Below are 3,508 nucleotides of genomic sequence, written 5' to 3' on the forward strand. Positions count from 1 at the left end.
CTGGAGGCACATGTTTTTGTGATCTCCTAAGAGAAAACAAGGAAGGAAGGAAGGAACAAAGGAAGGAAGGGAGGAAGCCAGGGAGGAAGGGAGGGAGGGAGGGAGGGAGGGAGGGAGGGAGGGAAGAAGGAAGGAAGGAAAGAAGGGAGGGAGGAAGGTTGGTTAGGAGGGATAAATGAAGAAAGGGAAGGAAAGGAGAGAAAAATTTTCAGTCATACAAAGAATTTACTATCTTCTACTCAGATTTGTTTGTTTGTTTGTTTTTAAGAACATAATGCAAGATTAATTCTTGTCACATGGTAACTGCATAGTGCTAGGCTTGCTCAGAAAAGCTAATGCCAGAGCTACCAAAAGCAACCTGAAGCAAATGAAAATAAATTATCACTGGAAATTTTGTCTTCTATAGAAAGAATATATTGGCTGGCCATCTGTAGAATATATTCAGAATGCTGACAAATAAAACTAGCCCACACTCATGAAGTCATGTCATTTAGAGAAAAAGAGTAAGGAACCAACTCTTATCCAGAAGAAAACCAAAGATTTTTCTTTTATTACTATGTAAAGACTTATGTAATCTCAGGTTAGTTTTGGAGTTCTGCAGTTCTTTATTTTTATTCAACATCTAATCCAACAAATTAAAATGCACCAGCCACTAAAAAGATAAAATTGAGGGATTAAGCCTAGTAATTAAGTGTACCAGACTCATAATTTGACACTAAAGTTAGAGGTTGACACTGAGCTAACATTTGTAGAATATTGTTGCAAAATGCAAATTAGTTCTTCAGATATATGAACAATTTTCTCATTGAATAATCTCATATATAAAGAAGTAATATGTCCACGTAAATGCAATCCTGGTGCAAATTTATTTATTTATTTATTTATTTATTTATTTATTTATTTACTTATTTATTTATTTTAAAGATTTTATTTATTTATTTGACAGAGATAGAGACAGCCAGCAAGAGAGGGAACACAAGCAGGGGGAGTGGGAGAGGAAGAAGCAGGCTCCTAGCGGAAGAGCCTGATGTGGGGCTCGATCCCATAACGCCGGAATCATGCCCTGAGTCGAAGGCAGATGCTTAACCACTGTGCCACCCAGGCGCCCCGCAAATTTATTTAGAATCAATTAAGTTAATAAGTCATAAGTTGGTCAAATTGTATGTCGAATTCCCATTACTCATTCTTTGTGATCAAATATACAGAAAGTAATCTGAAGAAAAAAACTGAAAAAAAGTTGAATCTTTAATAAGAAAATGATTTTTTTAAAAAAGGAAGATGATTAACAACAATTTTAAATTGTAATTTTACCTTGGTTTTAATGTTGTTTTATTTAAGATTAAAAAATATATATATATAACCTGAAATTCCCAATTGTTCTATCCCTAAGAGCTGTTTTTTGTTTGTTTTTTGTTTTTTTTCCCCTAAATATATAATGAATATAGTCCAAAACCTTACCTGCCTGACCACAAGAAATTTGTGTTCCTTACTGAGTCATTCCCCATCCTGAAAATTTCTGAAAATTCTGGAGAGTGTTTCTGCATATCTATCCTGACTGTCACCTGTCACCTTTAATTTAAAATATTTTTTCTGTATCTTTGACTAGGTTTATTCCTAGGTATCTTATGGTTTTGGGTGCAATTGGGGACAAAAATAAATTCAAAATGGATGAAAGACTTAAATGTGAGACAGGAAACGATCAAAATCCCAGAGGAGAACACAGGCAATAACGTCTTTGACATCGACCACAGCAACTTCTTACTAGATATGTCTCCTGAGGCAAGAATGAACTATTGGGACTTCATCAAGATAAAAAGCTTCTGCATTTGGGTTTTTTTAAATGAAAAAATACAAATATTAAATTAATATGAGATTAATATGTATTGAAAGTTAAAAAATAAATCACACAAATTACCTATTTTAAAAAAAAGCTTCTGCACAGCAAAGAAAACAATCAACAAAACTAAAAGGCAACCTTTAGAATAGGAAAAGATATTTGCATATGACATCCCTGATAAAAGGTTAGTATTCAAAATCTGTAAAGAACTTAGGAAACTCAACACCCAAACCACAAACAATCCAGTTAAAAAATTGGGTAGACAACATGAGTAGATATTTTTCCAGAGAAGACATACAGATGGCTAACAGACACATGAGAAGATGCTCAACATCACTCATCTTCAGGGGAATGCAAATCAAAACTACAATGAGATATCACCTCACACCTGTCAGAATGGCTAAAATTAAGCACACAGGAAACAGATGTTGACAAAGATGTGGAGAAAGGGGGATCGTTGTGCACTCTTGGTGGGAATGCAAACCAGTGCACCCACTCTGGAAAGCAGTACGGAAGTTCCTCAAAGAGTTAAAAATGGAGCTACCCTATGATTCAGCAATCGCACTACTGGGTTTTTACTTAAAAATACAAGAATACTGATTTGAAGGGATACATGCACTCTGATGTTTATAGCAGCATTATTCACAATAGACAAATTATGGAAAGAGCCCAAATGTCCATCGACTGATGAATGGATAAAGAAGATATGATATATATCATATACCACAGTGGAATATTACTCAGCCATGAAAAAGAATGAACATGGATGGAATTAGAGTGTGTTATGCTAAGTGAATAAGTCAGTCACAGAAAGACAAATACCATATGATTTCACTCATATGTGGAATTTGAGAAACAAAACAGATGAACATAGGGAGGCAAAAGAGAGAGGCAAACCATTAAACATACTCTTAACCATAGTGAACAAACTGAGGGTTGCTGGAGGGGAGGTGGACAGGGGAATGGATTAAATGGGGTGATAGGTATTAAGGAGGGAACTTGAGTCAAGCAGAGAAAGACAACTATCATATGATTTCTCTCATCTATGGAACATAAGAACTAGGATGATCGGTAGGGGAAGAAAGGGATAAAGAAAGGGGAGGTAATCAGAAGGGGGAATGAAACATGAGAGACTATGGACTATGAGAAACAAACTGAGGGCCTCAGAGGGGAGGGGGGTGGGGGAATGGGATAGACCGGTGATGGGTAGTAAGGAGGGCACGTATTGCATGGTGCACTGGGTGTTATACGCAACTAATGAATCATCGAGCTTTACATCGGAAACCGGGGATGTACTGTATGGTGACTAACATAATATAATAAAAAAATCATAAAAAAAAAAAAAGGAGGGCACTTGAGATGAGCACTGGGTGTTATATGTAAGTGATGAATCAGTAAATCCTATAGCTGAAACTAATATTACACTGTACGTTAACTAACTGGAATTTAAATAAAAACTTGAAAAACAGAGAACAAAGCTTTCCGGGTTTTCTGCATACTGTATCTGTTTCAAAACAAATGCTATAGTTTTGCCTCCAGATAATTTCCCCACGTGTACATGGAAGCGATCTCCTTTAATTCTCCAAAATACAGACAATATAAGGCTGCACAAATCAGAAAATTTGAATGGTGATGTGAAAATAACACAAGATCAGTACAGTGACTTAAAAC

This window comes from Ursus arctos, unplaced genomic scaffold (genome assembly GCF_023065955.2).
Source record: "Ursus arctos isolate Adak ecotype North America unplaced genomic scaffold, UrsArc2.0 scaffold_17, whole genome shotgun sequence".
Taxonomy (NCBI): Eukaryota; Metazoa; Chordata; class Mammalia; order Carnivora; family Ursidae; genus Ursus; species Ursus arctos.